At 35.4% G+C, this 19,159-nt stretch overlaps 1 long non-coding RNA gene across 1 annotated transcript; it reads left to right on the plus strand.

Annotated features, from left to right (window-relative positions):
• The first annotated feature begins 205 nt into the window (after positions 1 to 205).
• On the plus strand, positions 206 to 18,817 carry LOC309607274. Its single transcript, XR_014232340.1, has 3 exons — positions 206 to 4,707; positions 5,011 to 5,523; positions 5,561 to 18,817. It is a non-coding gene; the product is annotated as an uncharacterized lncRNA (long non-coding RNA).
• The last annotated feature ends 342 nt before the right edge of the window (positions 18,818 to 19,159 follow it).

Genomic DNA, 19,159 nt, shown 5'->3' on the forward strand with positions numbered 1-19,159 from the left:
CTGAGAAATCAGCTGTTAACCTTATGGGAATTCCCTTGTATGTTATTTGTCATTTTTCCCTTGATGCTTTCAATAGTTTTTCTTTGTCATTAATTTTTGCCAATTTGATTATTATATGTCTCGGTGTGTTTCTCCTTGGGTTTGTCCTGTATGGGACTCTCTGTGCTTCCTGGACTTGGGTGGCTATTTCCTTTCCCATGTTTGGGAATTTTTCAACTATAATCTCTTCAAATATTTTCTTTGGTTCCTTTCTCTCTCTCTTCTCCTTCTTGGAACCCTATAATGCAAATGTTGTTGTGTTTAATTTTGTCCCAGAGGTCTCTTTGGCTGTTGTCATTTCTTTTCATTCTTTTTTCTTTAGTCTGTTCCGCAGCAGTGAATTCTACCATTCTGTCTTCCAGGTCACTTATCCATTCTTCTGTCTCAGTTATTTTACTATTGATTCCTTGTAGTGTAGTTTTCATTTCAATTATTGTATTGTTCATCTCTGTTTGTTTGTTCTTTAATTCTTCTCGGTCTTTGTTAAGCATTTCTTGCATCTTCTCGATCTTTGCCTCCATTGTTTTCCGAGGTCCTGGATCATCTTCACTATCATTATTCAGAATTCTTTTTCTGGAAGGTTGCCTATCTCCACTTCATTTAGTTGTTTTTCTGGGGTTTTATCTTGTTCCTTCATCTGGTACATAGCCCTCTGCCTTTTCCTCTTGTCTACCATTCTGTGAATGTGGTTTTTGTTTCACAGGCTGCAGGATTGTAGTTCTTCTTGCTTCTGCTGTCTGCCCTCAATATACATATTTTAAATAATATTTTATAGTGTTTTATCAGGAACAAATGTCTAGAACTTCCTACTCTTTTTCATTCATCCCTTCTTTTATTACTAATTTTTTTCTTTCTCATTCCACTGTGCTAATTTATAGTTTAACACCTCCAATGAAAGACACACACTACTTTGATATGTGGTCTTTTCGTTTTTAGAAATGCCATCCTCCATGAGCCAGAATCTTTTGATTTGACTTCTGACAGTTGGTGCAGTTCTGTCCCTCTAGACCCCAGAATTAATTATTTTCCTTTTCCATTGATACATCTGAATTGAAGGAAGATACTATACACCCCTGAAGCCATCCCTGCTAAGATAAAAATATACCCAGTTTATTGTGTCATTTTGGGGATAATATTATTCTACCCTATTCATCTCACTCAGGATTCCCTTGAGTTTGTTACTGTCACTTGTAAAGTATGGAATCCCAAGCCGGAAAAAATTTGGATTTAGCATGCCCGACACAGAGTACAGGGAGGCTGTAATCTCCTTTGTTTGAACCAGACAGCAACCTGAGATTAAATTACCGTTTTTAGCAACAGTGTCATGTTGTCAGTTCTTATTGAACTTGAAGCTAGATAAAACTTCACATTTTGCTTTTTCAGTAGAACTGCTATAAATCCTGTTTTTCCACTTTTTATTTATATAAAACCAACTGTTTGAACTAAATGTAGGAATTTATATTTGCTCCTGTGAAGTTACATCTTGTCTTATGCGTCTCATTTCTGCCTATTGAGATCATTTTGAATCCGATCTTTCCATCTACCATATTTATAGTTCCTCTTAGCTTTAAGGAACTCACAAACCTCGTCATAGCATTTTATTTCATGAGCTCGCTATCAGCCTTGGATTTCCCTCTGGCTACCAATTCACCTTTCACCTTCACTTCACAATTACAGTAGGACATATATCATTTACCACCCCATGTACCTTTCTTTAAGGAATCATATTTTTCTCTTCTATAACACTGTAAACTTTAGCCAACCGCTTGTCCTCCACCAGAGAAAATATGATCTACATGGGTCAATTTGAATACTCTATTTCCAAGGCTACAGTGATGGGTTGTGATGGGGTACAAAACCTGCACAAGATCAGTCACAATCCTCTTCAAGAGTTTCACTCTAAATCAAATGTAAAATACACTTCCCTGGTATTGAGATCATATTAACTGGGAGAATGTGATCATCTACTTAGAATAAAACTGGAAACCTGTTGGCATTAAGAGAGGATAGAACAAATTCATAGTCACTGGCAGTCGTGGGGAGAAAGAGGGTTGTGACAACTGGTGTGAACCTTTGGTTCCTACTATAACTAAGGCACAATTGTGCCCTAACATCCTTGTGATGTTAGTGAATTAATCCTGTTTTCATATGAACTACTTTGAGTTGGATGTTATATGTCTTTACTTTTTGTTGTTAATAATTAATAGTAAGAGTAATATATCTTCATTGTAAAAAATTACAAATCATGGAAAAGCAAAATTTATATAACAGATATATAATACAATATTATAGATATAGATATATCTTTAAAATATTACTTCTAATCCCAACAAGCCCTGTGTAAACAAGTAAATTTTATTCATGGACTTTACTCTGTGGGGAGTCAGATAGTTGTCAGATGAGCGGACACTGTCAGTGGTGTAGTTCTGAGCTTCTAGAACCTAAAATTCTGGGTGAGCTTTGCACACAGCAAAGAATCACTTATGATTTTCCAACTTCACGCTGGTTCAAAAGCAGTTCACAGTCAGTAGAAACTCTACTTTGGATTTTGAACCTGACCTTTCCCTAGGCTGGTGATATACCATTTGATATTCTCAGGATGCTGGGAGTGTCAGGGTCAGGGGTCCACGTCAGCCATGTGATCATGAGGGCAAACAACAGGTCCACTTATAACCATGATATTTGTCACTTTCAGTACAGTACTCAATCAATTCCAGGAGCTATTCAATATGTTATTATAATATGGCCTTTGTGTTAGGTGATTTTGCCCAACCGTAGGTTACTATAAGTGTTCTGAGAGCATTTAAGGTAAGCTGGGCTAAGCTATGATGTTCATTCAGTAGGTTAGGTGAATTCAATATATTTTCAATCTACAATACTTTCAACTTTTGATGGGTTTATCAGGACATAACCCCACAGTAAATGAAGGAAGATCTGTATATTTTTGTAATTCCTTAGTCAAATAATTTTTTTTCTTTCTTTTTTCCTAAAAACAAAATAACAGATACTCAAAACTCACTATTTCTAATTATTTTACTGCATTTTACTGTCATCTGTTCTCCTGAGGTTATTGGTATCTGCATCATGGAAACACTCTGTAGCAGGATGCTGCCATGCATCTCTTCCCAACTCTCATTCAGCGACTTGGGCGAGATGAGATCAGTCATGATGGGAGTATTTACACCATAGACACTGGCCAACACTACAAGCCCAGGCTCCTTCCCATGCACCTGCTTATGAATAGTTCATCAGCACACCAAGGAGTTGGGTAATAGGAAGTACTAAATGCTACTATGTACCATTTGGTCCTCATGCTTTAAATATGTTAACCTACTTAAATCTCACAATGAAACTGTGAGCTAGGGATTATTTTTATCCTCATTTTAAAGGTGAGAAAACAAAGGTACAAAAAAGTTAAATAACTTATCTAAGATAGCACAATTACTGAATTGCAAACTGACAGTATAAAAAAGTTCCATCTTTGTCATCTCTTAGCATGACATGAGAACATTTACAGCCCATGAGATAATAATGATATCTTACATTTTTAAAGTGTTGGGCAAAGATTTCTCTGGTATTTGATATTTGAAAAGGAGTCACCAAACCCCACAGAGTATACTCATGAAAGGCTTTTATTTCCTTCATTTTCCAGCTGGAACGTTCTTAAAGGAACGAAGAACAAACTAAAGACTGTTTAGTAATTATCTTTAGTTCCTACTCTTTAGTAATTACCTTTAGTTCCTAAACACATAATCCTATAAAATTTAAGGTTTTTGTATCACTGAAATTTTCAGTATATTGTCAGACCATTTGTTTTGTATCAATGTCTTTGTTATTTGATGTTCATTTCAAATGTATATCTTGTTGTCTTTTTTACAATCTGAGTTCTTCATGATGGTAATTGTTCAAAAATGCCATTTCTTTGGACACTTTCCATTTTCCATTTTTCTTTCCCACTGAGATTATTCAGAATTATATAGTTAGATTTGGGGGATTTTTTTGGTGAAATTTTTATGACACTTGGGTCACAGTCCTTCTCACATTTCCCTTTGGGTCATGACTTCCTTCTCTTGAGATACTCAAATACTCTTTCCTAAAGTCTATGGCCTTTATGGGACTATAGCCCAATATTTCTTTCCTTTGTTTCACAAATATTAGGATGGCATTCTTCTTTTTTCTGCAGGTAACCATTATTCTTATAAATCCATACTTCATTCTTAGTAAAAATGAATTCTGAACTCTTTTCATTTTTGTTTCTTATATTGTCTAAAATTATCAACAAATTATTTCAAGTCTTTATTACATATTTTAATTTTTTCTGCATTTTTATTTCATATAGATACCACCTCATAGATACTTAAATATAAAGTATGGTCAGAAAATAATAAAAGAGTCAATTAACCTTGAATCTGAGTACTGGATCTATCTTTTACTAGGTTTAAAACTTTCAACAAATTAGCCTGAGCTTTATTACATTAGAAAAAATGATAAAGATTGCACTAGCTACTATTTAACTTTGTAGCAACATTACTCCTAAATGGCATAGTAAGCGTGGAGCTCTTGACATTATGCCTGACACATAGTAAGTACTCAAAAATATTGGTTTGTATACTTATAAGAAAATCTTTCTTATGAAGCTTGAAACATTCTTTAAATTCAATAAAGAAGGTAGGGCTTCCCTGGTGGCGCAGCGGTTGAGAATCTGCCTGCCAATGCAGGGGACACGGGTTCAAGCCCTGGTCTGGGAAGATCCCACATACCGCGGAGCAACTAGGCCCGTGAGCCACAACTACTGAGCCTGCGCGTCTGGAGCTCGTGCTCCGCAACAAGAGAGGCCGCGACAGTGAGAGGCCCTTGCACCGCGATGAAGAGTGGCTCCTGCTTGCCGCAACTAGAGAAAGCCCTCGCACAGAAACGAAGACCCAAACACAGCCAAAAAATAAAAAATAAAAAATAAGAAAAATAAAGAAGGTATTTTAATATAAATGAAAATGAAAATGCAGTTCAATTCTTTCTTCCATGACAATGGAAGAGAGAGCTCTAGTCTTAACAGATGATAATCATGATTGTGTTGACTGATCATGATGACAACATACATAAAGTGCCTAAATTATATAACAGATTCTATGCACATACCCTGCCTACACTTATCTGCAAATCTGGAGTGTATGAACTAATTCTCTCACTTTACACATGGGGAAAATGGGGCTAATAAATTTAAGTGACTTGTCCAAGACCATCCGCTTGGTTGCAGGTCTAAGGTTTATATTTAAGTTTGTCTGGTGCTATCCAGAACTGTGTATTTTTTCACCAGTAAAGAAATACAATCAGGGCTTTTGGGAGATATTTCTGACATAGTATAAATACCCACTTTACAAAAAAATTGCCTGATGCTAAAGTCTCTTTCCACTATATTGTGCTAACTATTCCTAACTATACCTGGGAACCCAAATATTTTAAACTCAAGACTTAACTTCTAACTAGGCAAATATTTTAAACTCAAGACTTAACTTCTAACTAGGCAAATTCACAAAAAGATGTAATATTCTCTAGATCCAAGTCTGTGCCACATTCATATATGGCCCATTGGAAATTTCATATTAAATCACACACATGGATAAATGGATAGATGGATGGATAAGTAGATTTTTACTTCCAGCCTTTGGTACTTAGTAAAATTAAGAAAGTATGCCTTACTATCCTGGTTATATAAACATATAATTATGCAAATCATTTCCAACTCATCTGATGAGAAAACAGGAAAGAAAGTAGTCAGCAAAGAAAAAAGTGTCATCTCTTTTATGTATAGATACAATTTAAATTGATGTGATACTAGTCAAAACTTATTCATTAATCACTAGCACACTACACTAGATTTAAGTTGGATTAATTAGTTTGCTCTACTTATTACAAGTATAATTTCTCATATTACTTTTAATGACATTTTTAGGTTGTTAAATTGCCAGTGAATTTAGAACTTGAAATATCAACATTCTTTCAAAATGTTAATTTTGTTGATTTTGAAGGGAAATATTATACTGTGAAAAGAACATGGGGCCTGGGGTCTAAAGACCATGGATCAAATCCTGAATCTGACATTTACTCAATGTATTAGGTAAATTATTTCATTTCTATGACTTAGTTTTCTCTTTATTGAAATTGTGAAAAATGGTATTTCTAAAATGAAATAATGCAGATGAAAGTACTTTAGAAGCTATAAAGTATCCTGAAATGAAGAAAATACCCTTGTGATCATTTATGACCTAGAAAAAATTGAGCTGATGTTTAGCTTAGATGCTATTGAAATAAAACCAGAAATGACTTTCTGTAATCCTTTGATATCCAAATATGGCTTAGGTTCATGTGTCCATGTATAAGTAATTTGAAGGCAATAGGATAATTGGTAACTTTTGAAATTAAAAAAGAAAATTAGTAAAACAGTCAATATGAAACAAAAGGAACTTTTAGTGGGATGGATTTTTAAAAGAGTTAAGAATAAAATGCATAAAATAAATTATAGTGTCCCCTTGAAACACTTCTACGAATCACTGATAGTTTAATTACAAATTTACAAACTAAAATAGTAATAATTACTAACATTTATTGATTTCTTACTTCTTCAATCACTGTTATAATCGTTTTATACACATTCATTTCTTTACATCCTAGAACAACTCTATGTGTAAATGTAAATTATTATAATCCTCATTTTAGAGATGAAGAAAGAGATTAAGTAACTTATATAGGGATGTACAATGGTATTAATAGTCAACACTTATTGAGAATTTATACCCTAGAGACTATTTTGAGCACTACATAATATATATATAAATATAAATATAAATTCAGTTCTCACCACAGCACTATGAAGTAAGCACTATTAGTATTTCCATTTCACAGATGTGGCCCAGAAGAGTATACAATTTGCTTGAAATCGCATACTTTGTAAACCACAGATCAGCTGGCTCCAGAGGCCTCACTTAAGCACTAGGAGGAGCAGTCCTTGGTTTGTCTTATAGCTACAAAGTGATAACATCAGGGTAAAAGCTGGGCAGGCTGCTCTGTGTGCAGTTCTCTTCCACCACACCATGTGTATTTACCAAGGCCCACAGGACACCATGCTCCCAGCAGAGATGAGCCTCTGCTCTCTAGAGCATCACAACAAATGGGAGAGACTGATTTCTTAGAACATTTATTCTGCCTCTATGTTGTGAGATTTTTGCACCATACATTTTGTGTAAGTTCAAGTACTTTGGTCCTTTGCTATCTGAGTTTTACTTTTAGCGATTCCCAAATTATTACAAATATCTGTCTTTGCTCTCTTCCTCATCATAGTCATCTCAAGCATTTCTGGAATCCTGCTACTTGGGAGGAGCTGTGTGCACACAGTGTACTCACATTATTACATCTGGTTCTCCCCACTGCACAGTGAGGGACAGGCAGAGAGCATGCGGGTCCCTGTCCTCCCTCTCTGGTGCATGACAGAGATCGCAGTCCTGGTGGATTCTAATACGGTGGCAGCAGACTGCAGGCAGAGAGGTTACAGACACATGACATCGGTGCTGGTTACTGATCGGGTCCCCTGGTGAAGCCAGTCATATTTCCTTCTCCATTTACAGGTAAGAGGTCTGAGGCTCAGTGAGGGTGAGTGATGTGGCCAAGTCAGGCTAAGGCAGGATAAACCCAGGAACTGAAGTCACTGTACTCCCAGCGACCTACCAGGATACACCTGATACCCACCAGGGTTCTTGCCTTCCTTAATCAATAGAAATTGACAAGAGGCCAGACAAGAAATTCAGGCAAGGCTTTATTGGGACCCTTGTGGCTGCAGGACGGGGTGAAAACAAGTAACAAGCTCCCTTGCTCGCTTCCCAAGGGGACAAGCTTGTTCCTTATGTGGGGTGAGGGAAGGGGTGTGTCTAGGGGTCAGGCCAGAGGGGTGGCTTAGGTGGTTTGCCCACCCCTTAGGTGATGTTGAGTGCAGGGATCATGCGCAGTACCCTGCTTTTGCTCCAAGCACCTCAGAAGTGGCAGTTGGGTTTTTTGTATCTTTTGTCCAGTTTTTGCCCCAACTGCGCATGTACGCAGTGTTTTTTAGTCCCTATAGTTTCTTTGTATTTTGTTGCTCATGCATGCAGCTATTTTTAGTCCCTACAGTTTCTTTGGAGACGTTTGTCCAGGTGCAAGCACTGCAGCAAAGGGGCCCAGGTCCCATCCTGTCTCACCCCCATTCTCTCTCACTTTGGGTAGAGCAATTTGGGTTTAACAGTTTACTAGAGAAGATATCTGTAACTTCTAAATCCAAGTATATACAGAAAGTTACTCTGAAACATATCCAGCTGAATATAACTTTTGTGGGTTTTATTTCCCTCAGGGAAGGTTATGATAACTCATTTTTTAAATCTTTATTGAGATATAATTAATATACAAATATTTCACATATTTAATGTACACATTTTTATGAGTTTAGACATATACACACATCTATGATACCCTCACTACAATCAAGGTATTAAACATACCCATCAGTTCCAGAAATTTCCTTGGGTCCTTTTGTGGGACACTTGTTGGCTGCAGCCACAAGGGTTGTTGAGGAGGTTGTAAATTTGCATAGCGAGAAAGCCTGCTGGGATGGCAAGGCCCAGACCTTCACTTCTTCCCTTTGTAGTTCTATGTTAGCAAAACTTCTTTGATAAATTATGTCCACTAACAGGAAAGGGAACCAGGAAAACTCAACATGAAGGAAGGTGTGTTAATCTGGACTGGGGTCCTGAGTTCCATGGCAGCCGTCTACAGCTGTCTGTGGGGATGAGCTTTCTGTATAACAAACCCTGCCAAAGCTTAGAGGCTTAAGGCTGCAATCACTTGGTCTTCCAGCTTTTCTCAGTGGATAGCTGGCCCTCATTTGGGCCACCATGACCCTCCTCTAGACTTATTATTGTTTCTGCCTTGGAGGATATTCGTTCTCCCCAGCTGCAGGGGTATTATTCTCATTTCACAGAGGGGAAAACTAAGGGTGTGGTGGATAAAGGTTGTTGACCTGCCCAGACTATATAGCTAGTAGTGTAGTCAGAAGGCTGTAAAATCGGAACTGATTCTGATTCTTGTCTCAAACCTGTTCTGTCCACTTCGTGTGATGTTAGTCTCCTTTCCTCAGTTTTTCTGCTACTGGTTAAGCCACCATCATCCCGGCTATTTGAACAGTCTCATCCACCCTGTATTTATTGAGAGTGTGCTAAGTACCAGGCATTGTGCTGGGTGCTGGGGACTCGGTGTTGAATGGTCCAGACATGACTGCATGCTCATGGAGTTTACAATCTAATGGGGAGGGGTTTGGGAGACAGACATTGATTACATAACATAAATAAGAATAAAATTTCAAACGAACACACAAAAGACAGCAATCACTTGTTACTGCTTATGAGTCTGTGGTTAGTCATGTGGTTCTGCTGATCTGGGCCAGGCATGGCTGATCTTACCTTGGGCTTCTCTGATGGGTTGGCTAGAGAGTAGTTCATCCTGGAGACCTCAACTCACTATCAAGTCTGGTGATGGGGGTGCCATCCCGCTCTTCATTCAGCTGGCTGCCCTGGGTTTGTTCAAATGGCAGCAGCAGGATCCTAAGAGAATGAGAAGAAGGCTGAAAGGTCCTCGGAGGCTTAGATTTCGAGCTGCTGTAGTATCACTTCTGCCATCTTCTGTTGGTCAAATCAAGAGACAAGACCGTCCCAGATCAAGGGGTAGGATAATAAACTCATTTCTTGCTGGGAGGAACTGCAAAGCCACACATCAAATGGCAAAAGATTTGGGAAGTGTAGGAAATTCCCTTTTTTTTTGAAGTACCTTACTATAGTTGGCATGACTTAGAAACAATGGCTGTGCAAGTCCCTTTTGATGAAAAAGCTGTAACCTCAGGAACTAAAATGTGTGAAGCACATAGAAATCTGTGAAAAATGACTTTTCAGGGAGAGTTTTCAGCAATGCCCCAATGAAGCTTTGGCAGAGGCAAAAACAGTGAAACAAACCCTCCAATTTCCACTTCAGCTGGTATTTGATGAAGTACCAGGGGCAACATGATTGACTTTTTTTGACTGAACAGCTCTGAGTTCTTTGGATAATTCAAGTCCAAGGAGGGCTTCATGAGAGATCTGGATGTTTTGACATAATCCGAGAAATAGATGCCAGAGCAATTAATTTGAAAAACAAAAATGGTTTGACAATATTCATACCCCACAGTTGGTACAGCTGCTTATATCGGAGATACAAGTGTTTGAGATTCGGATATTTGCCAATGATTTTCCCTTGAAATTATATCTCAGCGTATTCTTCCACTTTCTCCCATCACATCCTCTTTCCTGCCACATAAAGTTTATCATCTCTTAATTTCTTAATTCCTATTTTTATGGTTTTAGCATAAACTTACAAATATAATGCTACAGAGTTGACAGACACATTTAACTATGTTTAAGTTGTTCAATCTTAAAATCTAATTAAGTATCTATGACCTTACACTTTATATTTTACCTAGGCACAAAGTGAATGCTCACAGAATACAGTTATGTTTGACTGAGGGTCAAAGTAGTTTTTTAAAAGGTAGATTAATAGTTTCTAAAAATAATAAAAAGCTAAAGTAATATGACATGGGGTCAATGGCTACTTTTTAGTTTTATTACTTTAAAACTTATTTTATGAAAATAGTACATATTATGGAGTATTTGGGAAAGGGTAGAAAAACACAAAGAAGAGAATTGAAATTAACCATAATCAAACACTCAGAAAGCTGCAATTAATATTTTGATGTTAATAGCATCCTTTACAAAGGATATTTCATTTTCTAAAAATAGTACATCTGTGGCAGAGTAATTTCTTAGGATCTCTTGCACGTATGTGTAGGCTGTGGGTCTAGTTCTGGATGATGGATGTGGTGACAAAGAACATGTCTCACCTTCTGGTCAAGCCAACTAAGAGCTGGTGCAGCTCTTTCACCTCGCCATTCTTAGCCATGATGACCTTGGAGACCACAGAAGCCACTGAATATGTCTTCAAGATGAAGGAGGGCTCCCTGCCCTGCATCAGCCTCTATGTGTATGAGTAATACAAGATTTCAAGCTCTATCTTTGACTGCAAAATGGGCAATCCTATCCTGATAAATGCCATTTCATGAAAGTTTGATCATTCTACGTATCAACCTTGTATTTTGGCTATTTTCACTGAACATTATATACAAATGTATACAGTGAGATATATATTATATAACATATAATAATATAATATGACATATGTAGTATATATATCCCATGTTATAAAACTATTATTATTACTTGTATGTATATTATTCTATGAATAGATTAGAATAATATACATGTAATAATAGTAGTAAAACAATATATATATATATATACTGCTATTTATGGTCATTTAAATTATTATTTTACTACTGTTTTAATTATACTACTGTTTATGTACATATATACATATTCATTTATATATATACATACATGTCATATATATGTAAATAGATATTAATATAATAATGTATATATTATTTATATATATCCTATTTTATTACAGGCATTCAAACATATGAATATCACATATATTTTATTATTGAGCATATAAGTGGATACATTTTAAGTGCCACTTAGCCTATATATTGCCAGACTACATAATCATATCCTCTGAAGCTAGGAAATTCATGCTTAGTTTCTTCTTTTCTGTAGAACGACTGTATTTTTTAATGTCCCCCAAGGATGGCCAAAGTGAGTTTCACATGTACTATATAGTCTTTTTTATTAAGTCAAACTATTACAAGCATGCTCTTCATATTTAGTTGAAAGCTCTTTATTATTTTTCAGTAATGCTGTAATAGATGGACAAAAATGTCACTTTGTTTTTGTTGATAATTAGATTAAGTGATACTCTCTCAGATTCAGAATGTAAAACACTGCATTTTAATTTGCACACTACTCCAGCTGTAAAATTTTTAACATCTTATTTATTAATTTGAATTCTTCATTTCATCAAAAAGAAGCTATGGAGGAAAGGAACACAACTAGTCCATAGTAAAGTTGTACAGTAAAAAAATGCTCTTTCTGAATCCATAGTGTGTTTTCAGTTATATATGCCAGTATCTATATTTCATATAAGCTTGTATATATTGTACTTTTTCCAGTATTCAAGAAAACAAGGTAATTTTAAGTGTCTTGTTTTTAGTTTTTTTCTTTGTAACATTGATCAATGATTCTCTTAACTATATAACAGAAAATTTTGTAAACTAAGGAGCAGAAATAACTATATGTTAGAGCCCAAAGGACACTGAGGCTGATGATTTACTCTTTCAGTTACAATAACTTCTTGCAAGTTACCTCCCACTGCATCTGCCTTGGTATTTATGGCTCAGACAGTTTATGATAGGGCTTAGTCTTTCCCCAGAAGCAGACCAGCAAAAGAAGAAAGATTTAACCTAAAAAGTTTCCTGGACAAGAAATGTGGATTATTCCATCATTAAAGCAAACTCATTTACATTGAAGGAGCCATAATTTTTCAAAGACAGGTTTATTTTTGTTCTACTTTAATATAAGGAAGTTCAGAGATTTGCCAGTTTCCACAGCATGTGTCTAGTTATATAACAAATAAGCATGAACTCAAGACTGCTATGGTAACTATTTCTACATTTTTTAAATGTAAAAATTTCAGAAAGAAGTACATCCACAAGAAGTGTACAGATATGTCATAATGTGTGGCTCATTGTTCTACCTGGCAAAATCACTGTGACATAAAGAGTTAGGTGATATATCATAATAAGCTAAAAGAGTATGAGCCAATAAGGTATTCATGAAGACCTCAAAATTTGTAGCAATCCTATTCAAACAAAGTTTCCATTGCTTCGATATCTATCTCAAGCACTGAAGGATGTCTTGTACTGTCATCCTGCAGTGTAACTGTTATTATGACATTTCACCCTGATGATGGTCCTGTGATATTTCACTTGGCCTAAGATGAGCCAAAAAGACATAGTTTGAAAGGTGGAGATCAGTGAAGTAATTTCTGGGCAGGAAGAGGGAAAATCAAACAGGGCAAACTCCAAGAGCTAAGCCAATAATTTTAGGGGGATGGTTATCAGGCTGACCTTGCTGATAATGTACATTAACTCACCACCCAAGAGGAGGAACAGTTTGGAGAAATGAATCATTTTTTAGTTCTTTCTGAATTTTTAATTTATTATTTAATTTTAACATGTGATTAATTCATACAATACTAGATATACAAAATACCCTCAAATATTAAAAAGAAGAGTCCAAACTACTTGTAATTCTGCTTTAATCCTTGACAAAAGGAGTAGAACAAATTTAAGATTAAATACTAAACAAATCTCTCATTCTTCATCTACCCCCAGTTATGGAGACCAAATATTAATGTTTTCATCTAGTATATGTCAGACTTGCACTAGCTTTTCAGAAAATAAATAAGGAGATTGTAGGCATTCTTTTCATGAGAACTTAAAAAGTTATTTCCCAGGGCTTCCAACCTGGTAAATGTCCTGCACTGCCCAGCTCTTGACTGAAATATTTGTTTTGAGTGGCCTCAAAAGTATTTTTGAAGTAAGTAGAGTAATAAATAATTGATAGACATAAATTTATATGAAAGCAAACAGACATACTGATATACAGATAAATAGATAAAGCACAGAAGCATAAAGCATATAATACCTTGGAAGAGTCAAAATTTTAAAAATCTGCAATTTATATCCATTATTGTGATACTTGTAAATAAATCATCTTGAGTTTGAAAATTATGTTTTCTAAAAGCATACAAAACTCCCTGTAAGTCAGATTTCCAAATATACTTTTCCTTACATGTCATTAGCCAAGAGTAGATCTTGATCTGTTACTTATATCTTTAGAGGCACTTAACCAATTGATTCATCCCTAAAGGCAGTGCACTCAAGTGTGTTTAATGTGGTTGCATTTGAGAGAATCATTCTTTGGTCAAAAAATAAATGTTACTATTAAAAAGTAGGTATCGTCTACTTGAAATATTTTACTCTAAATATAAAATATTTGCATACTGTGTCATGCTCACAAGTAATAATTTCATGTACTTTATTAATCAGAAAAATTTTGTGTTTTCAACAGTTTAATGTTCTTTGGTCGCTCCAATAAAGTTGGTAGGAAAACAGCCTACAGCAGGCCTAAGGATCTTTTCCATAAAGAGTGCTCAATAAATACGTTAGTGTTAATAGTTTTATAATTGGCAGAGAAACACAATTTCAATCAGCTATTATCAAAGCTATGGATTCCTCAAAAAGCTATACTTCTTTTTTAAAAAGGCAGTTTTTCAATTCTGCTCGTAATTCTTTTAAAAACACATCATTTCTTAATTTTGTTTATATTACCTCTTTATGCAGAAAAGCAAGCCACGTTACCCTGAGTAAAATTCTATTGAGAATTAACATTAATTGAGTGCTTTAGTATGTTATCCCCCTTTTACCTGCACACCTGAAAGTAAGTCATGCTAGAAAATGTTTTTAATTTTTCAATTTTAGCACTTAAAGCTTAAACAAAATTTATTAGGTTTTGAAAACTCCTTCCCTTCGTGATGATATGTTAGCAATTAAGCAGGTAAGGAAGAACAAGAAGCCAATCATGGCCACTGGAAAGAGATATTTATAATGTTGTGCTCACAATAACTTATGTGAAATTTCATAAAAATATGTCTTTGTTGGTTTGTAAAATTAGTCGAGTACACTAAGGGTTTAAAAAAAGATAAGTGAGCCAAAATATTTTTAAAGGAAAAGTTATTTTAGAAAGTTTTGAAAAATCTCAAAAAGTCTTCTAAAAATTTTCCTCATTACATACAATATCAGATTTAATTTCAATACAAATTTATATTTCAAAAGAGTGAGGGATATCAGCAGGATAGTGGTGTAGGAAGCTTCCGGCTCACATTCCCCTGCAGAAATACCGATTTAACAACAACATATGGCCCAAATTGCCTTTGTGAGAACTCCAGAAACCAGGTAAGAGGTCGCAGCACCCCAGGTGAATGCAAAGCCAGAAAGAACTGGATAGAAGCCAGTAAGAAAGTTCCTTGCATTTGTCCACCATGGTCCATCCCTCTGCCTGCACAACACAGCCTGATTTGGAGAAAACTCCCTCATCCCAGGCTCCTCCCTCCACTCGGGAGAGAAAAAGAAGAGTGGACTGTGAGTCTACTGTTCTGGTTTTCAGAGGGCTGCCCAAGGGAAGGGTCTCGTCATGCCTGACTCCAAACACCAACATGATTGGCAGTTCGGTGCCAGACTGAGGGCCTCTGTGACACCATCAGAAAGACTGTCTCACTACAGATAGACACCAGGGGGAGCAAGAGCTTACAGGATCCGGAGAAGAAGGGGTTAAACTTTAACTGGGAAATTATTGCACAAGCCCAGAAAAGATACGCTTCAGAAAAGGTTTTAGACACTCCCCAAATCCCCAGCCAGGCTTATTAGTGAAGGTCTTCCCCCGTATGAAGACAGTAAAGACAGAGAGGTGTGGCTGTTTGTTTGCTTCTAATTAAAAAAAAATTTTAAAGACTTTATTTCTTTTAGAGTAGATTTAGGTTCACAGCAAAATTGAGGGAAGGTAGAGAGATTTCCCATATATCCTTGCCCCTGCAAATGCATAGTCTCCCCGCTTATCCACATCCCCCACCAGAGTGGTACACTTATTAAAATTGATGAACCTACAATGAGACATCATAATCACCTAAAGTCCATTATTTACATTATGGTTCACTCTTGCTGTTGTACATTCTGTGGGTTTGGACAAATGTATAATGACAAGTATTAATAATTACAGTATCCTACAGATATTTTCAGTACCCTAAAAATTATCTGTGCTCTATCCATCCTCTCCCCCAAACTGTGACAACCACTAATTTTTTTTTTACTGTCTCTGTAGTTTGCTTTCTCCAGAATGTCACATAGGAATCTTATAGTACATAGCTTTTTCAGATTGGCTTCTTTCACTTAGGAATATGCATTTAAAGTTCCTCCATGTCTTTTCATGGCTTGGTAGCCCATTTCTTTTTAGTGCTGAATAATATTCCATTGTCTGGATATACAACAGTTTATTTATCATTCAGGGACATCTTGGTTGCTTCCAAGTTTTGGCAATTATAAGTAAATATGCTATAAATATCATTGTGCAGGTTTTTGTGTGGACATAAGTTTTCAGATCTTTGGGTAAATACCAAGAAGTGTGATTGCTGGATAATATGGTAAAAATATGTTGATTTTTGTAAAAAACTGTCAAACTGCCTACAAAGTGGCTGCACCATTTTGCATTCCTACCAATGATGAATGAGAGTTCCTGTTGCTCCACATCCTTGCCAGCATTTGGTGTTGTCAGTGTTCTGGATTTTGGCCATTCTAATAGGTGCATAATGGTATCTCATTGTTTTGATTTGCATTTCCCTGATGACATATGACATGCAGCACCTTTTCATATGCTTATTTGCCATCTCTGTATCTTCTTTGGAGAGGTGTCTGATAAGTCTCTTGGCCCATTTTTTAATTGGGTTGTTTGTGTTCTTATTGAGTTTTGAGTTCTTTGAACTTTTGGATAACAGTCTTTTATCAGATGTTTCTCTGCAAATATTTTCTCCGGGTATATGGCTTATCTTCTCATTCTCTTGGCATTACCTTTCACAGAGCAGAAGTTTTAATTTTAATAAAATCCAACTTACCAGTTATTTTTTTTTTATGGATAATGCCATGGACATTGTGTTACCATACCCAAGGTCATTTAGGTTTTCTCATCTCTTATCTTCTAGGACTTTTATTTTGCATCTACATATTAGGTCTGATATTTTACATTTAGGCCTGTGATCCATTTTGAGTTATTTTCTGTGAAGGCTATAAGGTCAATGTCTAGATTCATTTTTTAAAATGTGGATGTCCATCAATTCCAGCACCATTTGTTGAAAAGACTAGCTTTCCTCCATTGCTTTTGCTTCTTATTGAAGATCATTTGCCTGTATTTATGTGGGCTCTATTTCTGGGCTCTCTGTTGTGTTGCATTGATTTGTCTATTACTCTGCCAATACCACACTGCCTTGATTACTGTAACTTTAGAGTAAGTCTTGAAGTCAAAAAACATCAGTCTCTCAACTTCATTTTTCTTCAATATTATGTTGGCTATTCTGGATTTTATGCCTCACCATATAAACTTTAGAATCAATTTGTATATATTCTTAAAATAGCTTGCTGAGATTTTTATTGGGGGAAAGAACTAACATCTTGACAATACTAAGTCTTCCTATCCATTTATTGAGGTCTTCTTTTATTTCTTTTATCAGTGTTTTATAGTTTTTCTCATATAGATCTTGTACATATTTTGTTAGATTTACACTTAAGTATTTCATTTTTTTGGTTGCAAATGTAAATGTATTGTGTTTTTAATTTTAAGTTACACTTGCTCATTACTGGTATATAGGAAAGCAATTGGCGTTTTTCCATTATGAATCCTAATTTATTTTTTAACTTTTTATTTTATATTGGAGTTTAGTTGATTAACAATGTTTTTAGTTGTAGGTGTACAGCTAAATGATTCAGTTATACATATACATGTATCTATTCTTTTTCAAATTCTTTCCCATTTAGGTTGTTACATAATATTGAGCAGAGTTACCTGTGCTATGGTCCTTGTTGGTTATTTATTTTATATATAGTACTGTGTACATGTCAATCCTAAACTCCCAATCCAAATTCAGTTGACTTTTGTATGTCAACTTTGTATCCTGCAACTTTGCTATAATCACATCTGTTTTTTCAAATGCCCAAATCTCAACAAAAGGTCACAAGGTATACAAAGAAACTGGGGAAAGTGGCCCATTCAAACTTACAAAATAAATCTCTAGAAACTGGCCATGAAGAAACAGAGATCTATGAATACTTCACAATGAATTCAAATAACAGTCTTAAAGATGCTCAATAAACTAAATAGAACATAGACAACTAAATACAATCAGGATAACAGTGAAAAAAATGGGAATATCAGGAGAGATAGAAACTGTAAAAAAGAACCAAATAGAAATTCTGGTGCTAAGGAATACAATAACTTAATTGACATATTCACTAGAGAGATTCTGCAGCAGATTTTATCAAGCAGAAAAAAGAATCAGAGAACTTAAAGATAGGTCACTTGATATTATTGAATCAGAGATGCTAAAAGAAAAAAAATGAAGTCAAAAGAGCATAAGTATTATGAGACATTATCAGGAAAACCAATATATGCCTTATGCAAGTCTCAGAAGGAGAAGAGAATTAGCAAGGAGCAGAGAGCCTATTTGAAGAAATAATGATCAAAAACTTCCCAGATTTGAGGAAGGAAATGGACATGCAAATTCAAGAAGCTCTATGAATTCCAACTAACATAAATCCAAAGAGACTCACACCAACACATTACAATCAAACTGCCAAATCACAGATAAATAGATCTTGAAAGCAGGAAGAGAAAAGTGATTCATTACATACAAAAGAGCTTCTATAAGATTATCAAAGCAGAAATCTTGCAGACCAGAAAGGAATGGGTTGATATATTCAAAATGCTGAAAGATTAAAAAAAAAAAAAAAAAAAAAAACACCACACAAGAATACTGTATCCAGCAAACTGTCCTTCAAAAATGAAGGACATTTGCATTTCCCTGGTGATTAGTGATGTTGAACTCCTTTTCTATACCTGTTAGCCATTTGTATGTCTTCTTTGGAGAAATGTCTGTTCAGGTCCTTTGTGCATTATTAAATCAGGTTATTTATTTTTTTGTTATTGAGTTGTAAGAGTTGCTTATATATTTGGATAGTAACATCTTATCAGGTACATATTTGCAAATATTTTCTTCCATTTTTTTCATGCTGTTGATATTTCTTTTACTGTGCAGATTTTAAATTTGATACAATCCCACTTGTTTATTTTGCTTTTGTTTCATGTGTTTATGGGGTCATATCCAAAAAAAAACATTGCCTAGACCAATGCAGAGAAGACTTTACCCAACGTTTTATTCTGGTAGTTTTACAGTTTCACATCTTACATTTAAGTTGTTAAGCCATTTTGAGTTGATTTTTGTAAATGGTGTGAGA

Source organism: Balaenoptera borealis (assembly GCF_965194805.1).
Source record: "Balaenoptera borealis genome assembly, chromosome: 12".
In the NCBI taxonomy this organism is placed as follows: Eukaryota; Metazoa; Chordata; class Mammalia; order Artiodactyla; family Balaenopteridae; genus Balaenoptera; species Balaenoptera borealis.